Genomic DNA, 17,113 nt, shown 5'->3' with positions numbered 1-17,113 from the left:
ACACTGGAATCATAATATAAATGGAAACTATATTACTTTGTCATTGGCACTATTGTATGTTGTTGTCTTTGATTAACCTGTGTTCTTCAAATCAATGTACATGTTCTATAGCAACTATAACATTTAGTAGCTAAAGTTATGAGTATAGCTCAAACAGGCACTGTGGGCAGCTTTGGGGTCCTAGGTAAGACGCAGAAGCAGCAGAGACATCATGATATGTTTCCAGGTGAGCAGAAGTGTTGAAGCTATTTATAGTAGCACAGATTTATAGTTGATGGAAGTGTAACGGACTACTGTATTGCCGACATGACATTTTTTTAAATCGCATTTTTACCGTAGTTTTACCTGTTCGATAAATACGTGCCATTTGAAACAGTGCTTGAACAACCACCTGTAGCTTGTTTTTAATAGGTTTTCCGTTTGTGCTGAATATCCTCGTACAATGTGTTTTGCGGATATATGATATTTAAAGTTTTATGCAGGGTAAGAATGTATATGAATGTTTTTGAAGCATAATTAATTAGACCTAGCTGACAGTATGCAGATAGGCCTACGTTGCAGTGACGTGCTCGTGTTTCTGTAGACTATTTCCCAAACAAACGACGTAAAAGTAATTTATTTTAAACGTATGGACTCATGGAAGTCCCCTTTTATGTTCAAGTGTGCAACAATACATTTAGCTTTGTCTTGGATGTAGAGTAGCAATTTACTCTTTGTTGAAACATACTGTGTAATCAGAGGTTGAAATCACACAGTGAAGGAGACTCCCTCTCCTATAAACTCTGGTGTAAAATAGAACTTTGTTGACAAGTACTCTTAGTTGGAGTTAAAATGTAAGATTGCAATTTCCAGGTATACTGCGACAATCAAGGTTAATGTTCGTTTTTTGTTGTTGTAGCAAGGCCCTATGATATTTAATTGTTTTGTGTACAGAACAGCTGCTATGTGCTTTGATATGTTTAACAAAAACATTTACATTCCTGCAATTCAATCTCATAAGTCCTTGATGTGACTTTTTGGGCTTTTTATGGATTGTGAATATACTAGAACACCAAATAATAAATGTCACTATAAATCATAGATAAAGCTCTTCACTGTCAAGCTGTCTATGCCATGCTCCATTCCAGGGCCAATCTTAATTGCACCGCTATAGAGAAAATGCTTACATTTCAAACAACTCTTAAAGCAGCAGTGAACACTGCGTCCTGAACCTTGACATTACCCTCCAGAGAGAGAGAGACATCGTAGCACAGCTTGGAGATCACATATTTTCACCCATTATAAGACCATTGTGATGCACTGACCTGTGATCTTGACCCCAAGTTGTGTTTTCTCTCTGGCTGAAAGCACTTGAGTGCTGATAAGTGCAGATATATACATTCCTCTTCATTCTAGTCTCAAAAAGTATTAACAGAGGTACTTCTGTGGTGTATAGAACGAATGTGAACCAACCAAACTCTTCATTCAAGTGTTGAGTCTCATCCCTCAAAGCAATTCATTTTTATCAATGTGTACAAGCCAAATAGTTCACTTTGCCCTCTGCCCTGTGTTTTGAGAAACATGCTAAATCTATTCCACAGAGAAAGAAGTGCAGAAAACCTAGTTGCCATAGTAATGGATGTATATTTTATTGGTGGCAGGTCTTTCCTCCTGTGGTATAACGATGCCCCCTAGTGTCATCCCTGATGGCCTTGCACACCAGGGAAGCCAAAACACATACCCGGAGTATTTTCTTCACAGCCTTTCTCTAGCAAGCTCAGAAAGCTCGAGATTATTCAACGATTGTAATCTTAGTAAATATTGGGCAAATAGGAACATTACATCCGATTTAAGAAAAGCTGGGATGTGTAAATTGATTGATTAAGCCATATCAAAATTCAACCTTTATCCTTTTTTGATATTCCGAAGATGTTGTCCACTAGACAGTATCTGTGCCACAGTTTAGACCACATGCTGAAGACAGTGTTCCTCTTTGTATTTGAGCATGCAACACATTATTTACCAGCTGCACCATAACTACTTCTCCCAGGGTTTAGATTTGGTTGAATGCTAATGATCAGTGTGGATTTTTTAATTGCAATAAATATTCTACGGTTGTTATACTGGGTCTGTCGTGCATATATTTTATTTATTGGAGTTAAACACTAGAGGGAGCTTCTGAGTGCATTTCAATGTATAAGTGATTCGTCGTGCAGTAACATTATATATTCAATCACCAAATCCATATGCAGTTAAGGACACTATTTAACAATTAATCCTAGTCTTCACCATGGTCTTGCGCGGACTTTGGGCTCCCTGGTGGTTTACTGGCGCTTATCAAACTTGTGACAGGGAGGCTGTGGCTCAGTGGACAGTGTGCTGGACTTCAAATCAGGGGATAGCAAGTACGAGTCCCACTGCGGCAAGACACTTCACCCCAAATTGCTCCTGTGGGGATTGTCCACAGTACTGAATGTATGTAAGTCGCTTTGGATAAAAGCGTCTAACAAATGAATGTAATGTGACCTTCAATTCGCTTTTTTTTCTTTCTGTGTTGTTATTCCGTTTGATTCTGACACCTATTATCAGATGATTGGTGTAACTAATCTATATTAACTGAGCATGAAATTGAACCATGTTGGTTTCTCTAGATGATAGATATCTAACTTGATCAAAAAGGTTTAAAATACATTTGAATCATCTTATCGTCTATGTTTCATTTCAGCTGTGTACCAACACTTTAGCAGGTTTCTTCATTGCCATTTGATTTGACTGAAAGTCCTCTACCATTGCAAGGCTATAATTCAGACTGGGAATATTAGCAGTGCTTCCAGGATTACCAATAGTGCAAGGCTGAACTTCTGCTCACCGTTAGAAATTGTCAATCTTTTTTGTTTCTTTGTATTTCAACCAGATTTCAACCAGCAGCATGTGGGCGCATTGACCTGAAGATGACAGGGATCTCTCTCTGCATGCTCTCCTTTCAGTACCATTTTCACTTTATGAACACAGAGCACAGGTGTTCTTTGCCGCATCCAATCTGAGCAACCTTACTTTTAAGTGTCAAATTCATAAAAGAGTGCCAGAATGAAATAAATGGGTGTTGAAAGGGAGGAGACAATGCTGTGCTCTCTCTGAAGGAAATTCTACAGAGACTACGGTTGCGGTCGAATAGTCCATTTTGCTTAGGAACCTTCCTAACATACATTTGTATTTATTTTAAGATCTTTTCATACAATAATACGTATTAGGATCATTGTATTAATGTGGACCGGAGGGAGAGGGTGACGAGCATAAGTTTCACTCTCCTTTTTTATTGCAATTCCAACTTTGGTCATGAAGAATATGTTTCTCTGTTGTCCACGTTCATAAAGCATAAAACAACAGCATCAGAGCACGGTGCAGAGTCTCTAGATGAGTTTACAGTAGTCCCTCGTTCTTATTCTACATCATGTAGTCCGCTGTATAGAAAACTGTAGTTTCCCCACAGCAGCAGACGCACATTCATGACGTCCGCTGGCACATCATAAGATAAGATAAGATAAGATAAGATGGTACTTTATTGATCCCAATTTGGGAAATTGTTTTTGTTGCAGGAGCATAAAAGACAAGGCATTTTACAATAAAACAAAACTACAAATAAACAAGAATATAAATAAAATAAAAATAAAATAGAAAATATACATGTTGAAATAGAAAATATACATGTAGATATTATATATACAAATATTTATGTTCAAAAATATGACATGGAATATGGAATATAAAATATAAAATATTGAACAGATTATATATGTGTAAAATGTACAACGTGGTTTTATTACAAGAGAAACTATGGAGCAGAGAGTTCTCTTCCAGCCAGAGGTGATTTATTGTACAGTGTTATTGCAGTGGGCAGGAATGTTTTCCAGTATCTGTCCTTGTGACAGGGGAGCTGCAGCAGTCTGTTGGAGAAGGAGCTCCGCTGTCTGTCCAGCTGCAGGTGGAGAGGATGGGTTGGGTTATCCATGATGGACAACAGCCTGCTCAGTGTCCTCCTCTCCACCACAGCTTCAAAGGGGTCCAGCTTGATGCCGATGACTGACCCAGCTTTCCTGATCAGTTTATTGATCCTGCTGGTGTCACCGTCTCTTATGCTGCCCCCCCCCAGCAGACCGCAGCAAAGAAGAGTGCACTAGCCACCACAGACTGATAGAAGATCTCCAGCATCTTACTGCATACGTTGAAGGATCTCAGTTTCCTCAGAAAATAGAGTCGGCTCATCCCCTTCTTGTACACAGTGTCAGTGTTGATCCTCCAGTTCAGCCCATTGTCTGAACTGGATACGTCGGATAGTGAAAGTGCAGTCGTATTCTCAAAGCACCGCAATTTTTTTCTCCTAAATCCTTTTGAATTCTCCTATCCACTATCCCTTAACCCTGTGACGTTTCACACAGAGGTCAAGGAATAGACGATAGGAGCTGATTTTTGGACTATTCGACCGCAACCTACATGTGACTTGTGTCGGAGGAGAATGATAAGACGGCATGCATTTATTCTATGACCAATTGCATTGTGTAGTCTTCACTGGGAACATCAAACACCTATAGTGCAAGATTTCAAATTCAGTTGTACTGGCATATATGCTGCCCAACAAGATAACAGCATTGCGATGGGCGCTAGTTGGACATGGACTGGGAATAAATGTTGACTGTTAAGTGCAATCAAAGCCAGCTGCCTTCATGTATTGACTCGAGACCCAGGGGTGTGAATGTGTTTCAGAATGTGTGTAATATCAGGGTTGCGGTGGAATACAAGATGTTACATCATCACCACTTAACACTATTAAAAGGGAGCTCGCTAGACTATTGGTGCCCAAGGGAAAAAAAGGAATTTAAATGTTAAATTGCTTTAATACATGTGCACAATGGGAATATGTGACCAAGGGTTGAATTTATGCTTTGTTGCATTGCTCTGCTGTGTGTGTTTACATGAACACTTTAGGACCACAAGAGAAGAACCTATTTTGCATAGTTTACTTGCCATACACATATAAATAGGTTAGTGTATTGTTGCAGAACTGTGTGTTGGTCAAAGAGCCAAAACGAGTTTCTCTAAACTGGTACAAAAGCCCTTTTCGGCTGAATTATTTCCCTTTTTAAAATCACAGTTTTTGAAAAGGTATAGCCGTTTATCAGAAAAACATTATTCCAAATTATAGAAGCTTTGTCCTGATTGGTGCAAATTCAAGGCCTAGCAATCATTCATGCAGTTTCTCCTATTAAAATATGTGGGGGATACAGAAAGAATGATAATTTGCAGTCTATAAAACAAAAATACACCAGTTCCCTAACAATATAGATTTTCTATAACATGTACACTCATAAGTCAGCATGTTGACCATTAAGTGATCCTTTATGTTAATTGCGATGTTTGAATAATTCATGTGTTTGACATCTTTAATGCTAAGCTAGGCGAAGGCATCGGGAGACAGATGTGTTCACCCTTAACCAGCTAATGATCACCCATGAAAATGAGAGCCAAGCAGATGTACTGCTGCTCCTGGTGGCCATAATTAAAAAACATTGCCATTTCACACTATTTCTGCATCATTTGTCACCAAAAAATGTGCAAGTTAACGCTTGAGAACTGCACAGTAGTCGTTTGTAACCAGCTGTTTGAGGTTGATTATGCGTCTGCACTTTCTTCAGTGTGCTGATGAGAGGTGCTGTGTACTGCATGTTGTGTGTTGGTGTATAATTGCAACTAAAGCACATCTTTCATAATCAGCCGAGATAAATTCTGTTTTCATAAGCTTATATGCTTGTAGCTTTTAATGTATGCTAAGTGCAGAGGATCGTTGTCTCTTTGACACGTAGAGAGTTAAAACATTCATTAGGAAGAGCTAGCCTACAGGAGAAAAATCCATACAGTGGTCTATACTTTGGACCTATCCATATCAAATTCTTAATCACCTAGGATAGATCTCATCATTGAACACTTGAGAACAATGTGTGAACAATACCAGCAGCATCGGCTAGCTGCGCATCCATGATGTGTGTTTATATGCAGGAGCCCTCTCTTGAGAGGAAAAGTATGAGAGAACCCATTTGTGTGACGACCCCATTGTTTGTTCCATTTTACTGCAGGGTTCACTTACCTATAAGCCTCTAATGCTCTCAAAATGAAAGTAAACACGACTCCCAACTGCCTCCTTTTCTTATGAAGGAGGCAAACATTTAATTTAAAGACCTGCACACCCAGGTGGCCCTTGTTGGGTTTAGCAAGTTGGGGCAAGCTCAAAAGAGGATATAGATTGTAAAAGATTATATATTTTCACTTATATAGGTGCGTTTTGTTTTTGTTACTAGAGCTCTGGGTTTAATCTAAATAAGCAAAGTCTCGTTGCAAGGTATTTGAGTAATATCTGTATGTACTAAAATAATGTAATCTAAGTTTATATTATATAATAAATATTAATGCATTCATTCGCTCAGTTCATTTGTTTTCACTAAGTGAAATGCATATTCACAATAGTATATTTCTCTCCTGTCCATATCTCATCTTCACAAATATTAAAGACAAGAAAATGTAATACTTCAGCAGACCAAGGACCATGTGTGATTGTGTAGATGCATGCAGCTTCACATTAGAGAACAATTGGCAATCTCATGAGAGCTAGGCTGACCTTGTTGGTTCAATAGCTTTATTGATTGCCGATGTCAGACAACCTAATATTGGGCCGCAAAATTGAACCCTGCAAACAACACACACACACACACACACACACACACACCAGATAGTCAATGGAAAGCTGGTGAAACGTGAGCTCAAATATTTATAGGTAATGAATATTCAGCTGAGAGTACTCTGGTATCATCCCCCACAACAGTTTTATAGTTAAAACATTTATAGCTGCTTAAATAAATGGAACAGCTGCACAACCTAAACATTGGGGATGCCTTGGTGAGTTTAAACATGCGGTCCATGAGGCTTTCCGGTCTCTATGGATACAAGGACCCTCAGTTGTTGAAACTAATTATATTAATCTGTGCTTCTCCTTAATGCCGCCAAATAAAGTATCCCAAAATATGACAGCAGGACATTACACGTGGCAAGTTGTTCCATTTACCAATCTCCTCTTCACACTTTACCACATTTAACACCTCCCCTCCCCCCAGCCTGACTGAAACCCAAATATTAAAGCAATTTTGTGATTTCGTTATCACTTTATGTGTGGCCATTGGATGAATTTATGACTGACTGAGCTGAAAATGTCTGTTCCGATGACATGAGGACGTGGGCAGTAATGTCTGCTGCCACCTGCTCCTCTCCCAATGTTTTCCGCTCAGCAGTGCAAGGCCACCGGCAGTGAGTCTAATTCTGTCTGCACTGCGAGTTCGAGATTTAGGGACCTTTTACCGGGGCCATAAAGGCGTCGGGAGATGATGATGTTATTGCAATTTAATCTTATCAAAACTTCAAGGTTCACCCAGAGGTAGAGATACTGATCAACAAACTACTGTAAGAAACTTGGGTTGATTCCTGGTGCTGTGTGAGGAGAGTACGCCATTAAACGTTTCAAGCTATCAACTGCAAGAAGGCTGCGGAGACAGACCAGAAACACTGCTTAAGAGCCCTTGAGTCAGATACTAAACCCCAAATTACTGCGAGGGACATGCTCTGCTGCTAAGCGTAAAAGTCGGAGACCATTTGGACTGTTTCAGCTGCCATATGTTGGCTTGAAAACTAATTGTAAAAACTGTGATTTTCAGATCTGGTACAATTAATCTGGCACATAGTGCTGGTTGGTATTCAATTTAGAAATTACTCGCTATTGTGAAGCTGCCTTTTTGTTTTGACAGTCATCGCTGCTCAAATTGCTGGTGCATCAGTCACAAAAACTGTGAAATAATACAACACAAAGGGCACTTCTCAACCACAATATTCCACACATGGGAAAACCAAAAAGGAGCAGTGGTCACAAGTAGACCCTCACAAAAGCCGACTAAAAACACTTAACAGGACATTTACTAAATAACACTACAAATCCTTTGAATGACCATTGAGTTGAATGAACACCCCTGTCAGCCTCAAGCACAACTGACCACCGTAAGCTTCACCAGATCTGTCTGTATTTTGCTCATTCTATGTGAATGTATTTGTTTGGAGCAGATAGATACTGTTCAGTATGTCTTTAATTTTAATCAATCCATCACCGTGTGGCATTTTTCCTGCAATCAATGTATGTCATTGTGGCAGTAAATGACTTCAGTTACCTTAATATCATTAATGAAAAGAGGGTAGAGATAATTGGTAGTAGCCTCTGTTGCACTGCGGAGGTATTGTAAGTGCTGCGAAATGATGATCCAGATTATGACCATGTTTCCAATATACCATATTGCTTCCTGTTGTGAAGGACAAGGCTACTGTGTACTCCCCCGGGTATCACTCTGCATGATTTTGTTTAATAGAGCGAGATAGTGCTGATAATGGAGAGTTGGTTTTTCATCTGCCTTTCACTCACACCACCATCTGTTGTTGCTACAAAGCGTCAGTTCACTTCATGCTGTAACACTGTCCTGTCCATCATTTGTGCCATTAAAGGTATAATGTTAAATATATGGTCAGAATTGTAATTAAGAACATACAAATGACATTATCAATAGAAGGCTATGTGACGGAGTAATGTTTTGAGGTTTTGTCGAACGTATTGTGTTGCAGAGATATCTGAAAAAAGCTCACCAGCCAGCCTCGGCCCATTCTGTCTTGTAGTACCACTTAAACCATGGAAGTGCTATGAGATACTGTAGTGTCCAGTCTGCCTTCAGTTCCAAGAAGTAGAGCTGCTCATGGGTTTGTCACTTTGAAGGTTGTTGCTTTTTCTACATTTTGATCATTTGATTATTGGATTAAATCCAAAGTGGCTGAAACGAAAAAATAAACTCCTACTGGGGGTGGCTGCAGGGGATAGCCAACCTGAACCCTAGCACCGGGGGGTCTGATCCTGACCGCCCTGACTGACTCCCCACTGTGTCTGCAGAAATGTGTTGCTAGGTGTTTGCTACATTTCTAGTTGCTACAGCTGCTAACTGAAGGTCTGTCTCCCAGAGCTGCCACATGCTCTCCTCCCTTCAATAGCTGGTAATAGAGCATAGTTATTTTGACCGATTTGTAATACTTGACTAGTCCAGTGCACCCTTAGGATGTGCTTTTGCTACTGGTTCTTGGGTCTCAAAAGGAGCACATTTCTGCATCATATTTGTTTAAAGGTCACCTATTATGCAAAATGTCTTTTATACATGAACATGTGTCCCCTCCTTGTAAAGAGATTCTGAAAGTTTCAGGAAAAAGTATTCGCTCACTTTTTGTCCTGATCCATTTATTTAAAAACCTGTCTGAAAATGAGCTGATCAGATTTTGGCTACTTTATGATGTCATAACGATTTTTTGGCTTGTGTAACCATTAGCCAATAACCAACCAAGGTAACACCCCCCCCACCTTATCACCTGAATCTCCTCCTAGAGCACCATTGTGGGTTTTTTAACCAAATATCTCTCAGAGGGGCGTGGGGAGGGGCTCCTTATTTCTATCTAAAGTAACAGACCCATAATCAGCAATTTTGAAACAGGGCTGAAACTGAGGGGATTATGGGATGCTACAATGCAGGATCTGTTTGGTATTTCGAAGCAAACACTTCAGAGACATGTTTTTTATATATCTGAGACCTATAATATATTGTTGAAAAAGAGTATAATAGGAGACCTTTATAGATGGGAGCCAGGCATCACAAATTGCACCTTTACCAACCTTTTTGTGCGATCAATGTAGACGGAAGGAAGGACGGACAGAAGGGAGGACAGACAGAAAGACGGACGGACTTACGGACAGTCCGTCTCTGGACTCCCCCCAGGTCAGACCTCACAGGCTGTATTCTAATTGCAGGACTCTTCTGCAGCCGAGCACATTTTTTATTGACCTACTGAAGGATTTATCTCAAAGTGGATCTTTCCCGTCATTAGCCTCTAGCAAAGCCTCCCTATCAGCAGCAGTAGAGAGTACATTCTTGATCCTCCAAAGTAATGGACCTCCACAGCCATGGAATTGCAGTATGCAATAAAAGGTATGCTGGCCCATTAGTCTTCTATGCAACAGCCTGGCTAATGAACTAAGGCTACCAGAAACGTAAAAAAGAAAGACACCAACGAGGAAAACTCCCTGAGTCCATAGAGAGAGGGAGGGAGAGCATTAATACCAGTGTCTGTGTGAACTGCAGACAACAGCCACATTGTTTTAGATTGACAACCATGTAGGTGAGAGATGCTTTATGTTTAGATGTGTTATAGAATAGAGCAAAGGAAGACGATTTATGGTTTTGTGAAAAATGATTACAACAAACGGGAAATAAATGTAAGTTTACATATTTGCAGCAATAGCTGTTCAATTTTTCATGAAATAATAAAGTAGGGTATATGTGTTTCCTCCAGTCCTGACAAATTGACAAATCACTTTCCATTTACAGGTGACAAATTGGTGTGTGTGTGTGTGTGTGTGTGTGTGTGTGTGTGTGTGTGTGTGTGTGTGTGTGTGTGTGTGTGTGTGTGTGTGTGTGTGTGTGTGTGTGTGTGTGTGTGTGTGTGTGTGTGTGTGTGTGTGTGTGTGTGTGGTGTGTGTGTGTGTGTGTGTGTGTGTGTGTGTGTGTGTGTGTGTGTGTGTGTGTGTGTGTGTGTGTGTGTGTGTGTGTGTGTGTGTGTGTGTGTGTGTGTGTGTGTGTGTGTGTGTGTGTGTGTGTGTGTGTGTGTGTGTGTGTGTGTGTGTGTGTGTGTGTGTGTGTGTGTGTGTGTGTGTGTGTGTGTGTGTGTGTGTGTGTGTGTGTGTGTGTGTGTGTGTGTGTGTGTGTGTGTGTGTGTGGTGGTGTTGTGTGTGTGTGTGTGTGTGTGTGTGTTGTGTGTGTGTGTGGTGTGTCCTTTTCATATAAGGGCCTCCACTTCCAGTCTTCAAATGCTCGCATTTTCCCCAACAAAGCCTGAGGAATTTTGTCAGGTGTGCACTCTAGAGTTGAGCAATGTGCTGTGATGAAGAAACATCATAATTAACATCTTGAATCCCATTTCAAGTGTGTGCATTTCACATTTACTCCGCTACTTTGTGGGGAAATTGCTGTGTTTCGCTGTCTGTTAACCGACCAACAGAGTGAGCAAATTAAGCGGTGATGTTTTCCTTCTGCAAAACTGGGTTAAACATGGGGGTCGCTGTGTTCTGCGATAAGCGTGGATCTTGCAACCATTTGCACTTTTCTTTATGCCCTTCCAAAATTAGAGAAGCTAGTCATACAGGAGACTTTACATCGAGTAGTCTGAATGGTTGGGAAATAAGACCTAATGACTTTTGCAGCTTAACACACACATGTGAGGTACAATGCTCATTGCTGTCACACACACACACACACACACACACACACACACACACACACACACACACACACACACACACACACAGAGAGACAATGAAGGAAGTAATACCTTCAGGGGGTTGCTATTAAGATGGTTAATCCATGCGCCTCAAGAGGACCAGGATAAAATATTCCTGGAGGAAGCTTTTCACAACAAGCTCCTAGGATCAAGTGCATGAATAAATTACAGGCATAATTAAAGGAAATGTCAAATGGCTGCTGTATGGAGCATTATTAACGATGCCCTGGCCATGTTAAAGGAACCTTCACCTGAAATGAGAATGATCAATGTAGGTTTAATGGGGCTCCTCGTATAGACTGAGGAATCCCAGAATGTATGGTAATACCACAGTCTATGGGTAATACATTTAGGCTTCTCTGAGGCCCAGTACACATATTGGCCTGGTGGTAATATACACAAGGGTGACATGTATTGACTTAGAGGAAGAGTCAGACAGACAGAACAAGAGAGACAAAAGGAAGGAAGGCCAGTTGAAAGTTTGAGAGTGCGAATGAGAAATGGAGGAAGAGACTTGGAGAGCAGATTCTTTCCAGTCTCGTCATGGGAAATACATCCTTTCACCATGAACCAAAGCTGTCAGCGGATGCTTATCAAAAACAGGGAAATGTCAGCCTTCTGCAACTCAGCAGCAACCCAATTTATTTCAGTTGGCGAAAGCAGTTTTTAATTATAGTCAACTCCAGTAAAGTAAAATGTCTTTATAGAGCCAAAAATCTCCAATTTGTCTCGGAGAACTTGAAAATCTATTGTACAAGATACAAAATGATTTACTTTTTCCTGATCCTCCATTAAGATATGAGGTGCTGAGGAAATCTTTAACAATAGAACCGCCAATCGGGTCAATTTGACCCAGAGCTGTTTTTTATTGTATGTAACTTTTTTTCAATAAAATATTAAAGTCTCCCAGTCCGTGACTTTTCCTGAAAGTGTGATATGTAGCACCCTATGTTGTTAAAAATGGTCAATATGAAGTCAGATTGAAGAAATCGCCAAAAAAATTGCCATTTATACCTATTTCCGCCCAGCGGGTCATATTGACCCCACCCCTTTTCATGACGTATTGCTATAGCAACGCATTTTGTCTACTGCGGTTCCTTATAGATTGAGAGATAGATTGAGAGAGAGAGAGATAGATGGATAGATATATTGATAGATAGTTATAGATAGAGAGAGAGAGAGAGAGATAGAGACAGTCTGTAGTGAAGGAGTGCGCTCCCGCTCACGGGAGACTGCTTGCGCTGCGCTCCGCAGCAAACAGCTGTGGGGCGAGTTGAAAGTACATTATGCTGGCCGGGGTGTCTAAATAATGCTTCCGGACCAGCGGGCCATTTATAATGTCGAGCCCTGGCTGTGACATATGAAAAGCTGAGAGTCCACAGATTCTATTGGTATACGTTTCATCCCTGTGCGATCAAAACTCACTGTTCAATAAAAGAACATTTTACCTTGAAAATCAATGCATTCTAATAGCGGGTCAATTTCACCCAGGTGGCGGTTTTAGGTATAAAAAAACCTCTGGCGGTTCTAGTTTAAGTAAATAATGAAAGAGATTGTATATAATTTAGTAAATATTAACAATAAGAGTTTTAGGCAAAACGTTGAAGTGTTCGGAATAATGTGGATCAAATAATCTCAGGTGAAACATCACACTCCTGTAACAAACAGTCAGGTGCTGGCATAAACATGTTTTTATTTTAATTTTAAACTGACCTATTTGGCTTGTCATTGCACCAAAAGCACAGATGTTGGTAACAGCATTAATTACAGCTCATTTCTATTTAATACCAGGATCCTGAAACTCAAGCTGCTAAATTGAATTCAGCTGCCATTCTTTTTATTATGTACCTCCATGTCTTCCCTACTGTGACATGTCAAATGTTCAGTGAAAGGGCCAATTAGAAAGGGAGACATGTCACCAACATTTATTTCGTCATTTTGTATTTGTGGGTTTTAACCACAGGTACTTGCTCCTTTACATTTCCATAACAACCAGGCACATTTTTGTTGTGCAGTGAGTTGCACAGTGAAAAACAGGTGCAGTTGTACCCACAACACTTCCCTCTCCTCCAATCAGAAAACTATTTTGAGTGATGTCACTCAGCCCACATACATGCCCTGCTAGCACCCAAAGAAGAACCCACACTCACACATTTTTAAGTAATTTGGAAACCCGACTAGGCAGCTCCATGTTTTCAGCCACTTGCAGCTCATTATATTGGTCGCCTGCGTGTATGCTTCATTTCGGATGCCTCTCACTGACCAAACATATTGTAACGGGCAGCCACTCCTAGCTCATAAACTCACTCAAGCTGATGAGTTAATGTTGCTTGTCTAGTGTGAAATGAACAGCTCGCTGAAGTAAACAAGTGACTGGTGGAGGCGAGACCGAGAACCAATTCTCTCAGGAGTTAGTTTTAGGACCCCTAGTGGTCAGTATCCCATGCTTTACTGTCACAAATAATCCAAGCAAATAATGATACCTTTCCCATGATATGATATTGATCTGTATTTCTGTTGGTGTCCCTGTCGTAAAGACAAACTGATCACTTTCCATTTTCTTTAGATGTACCAACAACACAGGACACACTGCATTTGTTTCCAAAGAAACTGCGCAACCATAGGCCATGAAAACATATTTTCTGTCCGTTTATTTTCATATGAACAAGAACAACTACTAGTTCATTATGTTGTACGTAACAGTAGCCTACTATAGCAGCCAGGTAGCCGCTAGATACTCTGATCTTTGTGCTCTGATAAAGTGGTTAAAATCCAGCAGTATTAATAATTAGGCAGGTTTTGTTACTTACTGAACTAGCTCAATAATAAGAACGTTTTTTTTATCAAACCCTCTCTTTGCTTCTTTGCCTCCTATGCAAACAGGGCTATTTTTCCGGCTATAGAGTTTCCACAGTTTACATTACTCTGCCTACGGTATAAAACAAACATGTTATTTATTGCTTCTTTTTTTTGTTAGGATTAATTCAATCTGTCCTTTTGCAGTAAATGTTCATTTTTATAAAATGATAGATATCTTTTTTACTATACAAACCATGTACAGTAGATATAGGCCTACAGAAGATCCAAGCGATGCTTCTGCTTTTCAGAAAAACTGATAAATCACCCTTAGTGAAAAAAGATCATCCTAACTATTGTACGTCATGTTTTAAGTTACATTACATCCTCTTGGTATTAACTCAATTAATCAATCAAAGTTGATTTATTGCCCAATATCAAACATTTTACATTTGTCTCAGTGGACTTAACAGTTTATACAGAACACAAATACGACACCCTCTGTCCTTGGACCTTCACATTGGACAGGACAAACTCCCAAAGAGACCCCACAATTAATGGGGAGAAAATGGAAGAAACCTCGGGGAGAGCAATAGAGGAGAGATCCCTCTCCCAGGATGGACAGACGTGCAATAGGTGACATTTGTAAATCAAACATAACACATTTACAACAGTCCAAATGCTAGAAATATGTGTCTATAAATAAGAAGAACAAGAAGATGGACCACAGCAACAGGCACAGCCACGACTTCGCTATAGCCTTTGTCTACGGCATGTGTGGCACAAGGACCTTAAATCTTTAAAAAAAAAAATTCAGCCTTGTGCTTATGTCAAAACCTGGGAGTCAGTTAACCCTGATAGATATTGAGTCGTGGAAGCTCACGGTTTGTTTGTCATATCGTGGGTTGTCGCAGGGGGGCGCAGTTCCCCTCCAGGTGCGCCTTCCTCCCTCCCGCACCTTCCCATCCCAGCGCTGCTGCTTGTGGTTGCTCCTTCGTACAGCCCACTTCTTCTTCTTCTTCTTGTTCGCAGGGGGAGCTGACTTGATGCGCATAATAAATCATCTCTGCAAGATTCCCTCCAAGCCCAAATTTAGACCTACGCGTGTTGGATTTGAGAGCGCAAACACAGGCGAGAGTCGAGCCTCTTAACTGGCGATGTTTCAAATGTGATTCAGCACGGCAAACAACGTGGGTGTTGTGTGTGTGTATATGTGTGTGAGTGTGTGTGTGTGTGTTTTTTAGTGGGGAGTGGAGAAAGAGGAGAGCAGCGATATGAAACGCGGGTGTTTATGCCTCCTGCATTACCCGTTATCTCTGACTGACCACCGGCTACATTTTTCACCTGTATGAACGACCTTGCGATTGTGACCGATTTTTTTCCCCTTAAAAAAAGGCTTTCCATGGAGGATCAATCTGTCGCTTTTTCCGTGAGGGCTGAATTTGGTTCCTGCTGGTCTCAAGACATTTCAAGATAAGAGGTAAGACAAAAAATGATTACCCCTTGAGCGCGCTTGACAATTGGGAACGTGCACAAATACGGAACAGCTAAATTATTTACACAGTGATATTTATATGCTAAAATATTAATACATCCTAACAGGCTCACATGTCGGCCTGTTTTGCCTGCTGTCCCGAATTGGCTCATCAGTTTCTAATGCCATTTATTTGATAATAATTGTTTAGGCTGGAGTAACGAGACGTGCCCTGCCAACTGCAGCCAATTCCTCCACAGTGTCTGGTTCTGGAGGGGCATTCATTCATACACAGACACATTGGGGTTTTGTTATATCTAGGGAGTTGTTTTTGTGCCTTTCTTTGACCAACTGATGCAGAGATGCTGTACTCAAGTTGTTGTAGCCTCTAACTGTGTGGTGCCACACTGCAGCTCCACTTCACCTCACCCTCTGAAATGTGTTGCTACAGGCCAACACTAAAACATTTTTTTAGAGTAACCAGCCTTTGGTGGAATTGAATGCCTGGTGCTTGTGTGCACAAAAAGACATCATAAAGGTATCCAGGTGTTACCAAGGACCCTCTTTCAAAGGCATGAAGGTAAAAAAATACCCTCAGCAAACCTTGAGAAGTGTCCTGGCTATGATTGGCTGTAAGCCTCTAGAGATACAGCAACATTCAGCAGGTAATTGCATACTGTATGCCACAATGTCAGCTGGAATATCTGTGATGAATGCAGCGAAGGCCTTCAAAGTAAGTACACTCCCACTCTGCCAGCTGGACTATTTGTTCAACCAGCGTGTTACTTGGATGCAGGCGTAGTGTGATGGAGGTGGTAGATATCAGGATTTTACATTATTTAACCCAGTGGTGTCTAGGTACAGGAAGGAAGCCTCAGTGATTGAGAGTGATTCACCCCGTAAACCCTTTCTCACCACCTTATATCACAGTCATCGGTAGCACCATTATCCATGATGAGTGCAAGCTGTGAGTGAGTGAGTGTGTGTGTGTGTGCCTCATGTTCAGATCTGTGTGTGTACTGTGCGTGTGAAAAGTATTATACAGTGTGTACATGTGAAGCACTGAGCTATCAGCTCTGTGTCATATCACTGACAGAATCTGTATCTATTTTGCATTTGTAAATTATTTATTAGATCTGCATAAGAAAAAAAGGAACACGTTGCATCAGTTGTTCCAGGGTGCCATCCTTGACAAAACCCCATTATAAATGCAAACCAACATGCCAAGTCGACAGTAGTGTAATACCCACTGTACCTTCCACACACACACCAATATTCAGTCCTGAGGTGCCAGCACTTTGCACACCGTGGGCCTATCACTGAGGTATGGCATGCAGGACTCGTCTTGAGAGGAAGCGTACCAATCCAATTGTGCAGACTTTCAGGCGAAGAAAAAGGACAGAGCAAACATGA

At 40.7% G+C, this 17,113-nt stretch overlaps 1 protein-coding gene across 1 annotated transcript in view; it reads left to right on the top strand.

Annotated features, from left to right (window-relative positions):
• Positions 1 to 15,280: 15,280 nt before the first annotated feature.
• cntn3a.2 (contactin 3a, tandem duplicate 2) overlaps positions 15,281 to 17,113 on the top strand; it is a 33,101-nt gene continuing 31,268 nt past the window's right edge. Inside the window, exons 1-2 of the mRNA XM_034144626.1 lie at positions 15,281 to 15,416; positions 15,622 to 15,706. The gene's annotated coding sequence lies outside the window, so the exon portion shown is untranslated. The remainder of the gene's footprint in view (positions 15,417 to 15,621; positions 15,707 to 17,113) is intronic.

This window comes from Trematomus bernacchii, unplaced genomic scaffold (assembly GCF_902827165.1).
Source record: "Trematomus bernacchii unplaced genomic scaffold, fTreBer1.1, whole genome shotgun sequence".
NCBI lineage: Eukaryota > Metazoa > Chordata > Actinopteri > Perciformes > Nototheniidae > Trematomus > Trematomus bernacchii.
The sequence above is the reverse complement of the archived record's forward strand: the minus strand, read 5'-3'. Positions and strand labels throughout refer to the sequence as shown.